The sequence below is a fragment of the Camelina sativa genome, unplaced genomic scaffold (genome assembly GCF_000633955.1).
Source record: "Camelina sativa cultivar DH55 unplaced genomic scaffold, Cs unpScaffold13370, whole genome shotgun sequence".
Classification (NCBI taxonomy): Eukaryota; Viridiplantae; Streptophyta; class Magnoliopsida; order Brassicales; family Brassicaceae; genus Camelina; species Camelina sativa.
In genome coordinates, this window is record NW_010934405.1 from 1 (window position 1) to 342 (window position 342).

Here is a 342-nt window from a genome sequence, read left to right on the forward strand (position 1 = left end):
TACATTACCGGAAGCAGCAAGGAACAACTCGAGAAATCTCCATTCCTGGAGAGGCTCATCAAGAAGGGCTATGAGGTTTGCATCAAATACGATTTAAATTCTTCTATTGTAGATCGCCAACTCGTGAGACACGTTCTTATATTTGTGTTCTCAGGTCATCTTCTTCACGGACCCAGTTGATGAATACTTGATGCAATACCTGATGGATTACGAAGACAAAAAGTTCCAGAATGTGTCAAAAGAAGGACTGAAGGTTGGGAAAGATTCAAAAGCCAAGGAGCTCAAAGAAGCATTCAAGGAGCTAACCAAGTGGTGGAAAGGAAATCTCGCAAGCGAGAACGT

At 42.4% G+C, this 342-nt stretch overlaps 1 non-coding gene across 1 annotated transcript; it reads left to right on the forward strand.

The window, feature by feature from the left end:
• LOC104717865 lies at positions 1–337 on the forward strand. Its single transcript, XR_765881.2, has 2 exons — positions 1–75; positions 155–337. It is a non-coding gene; the product is annotated as an uncharacterized LOC104717865 (transcript).
• The last annotated feature ends 5 nt before the right edge of the window (positions 338–342 follow it).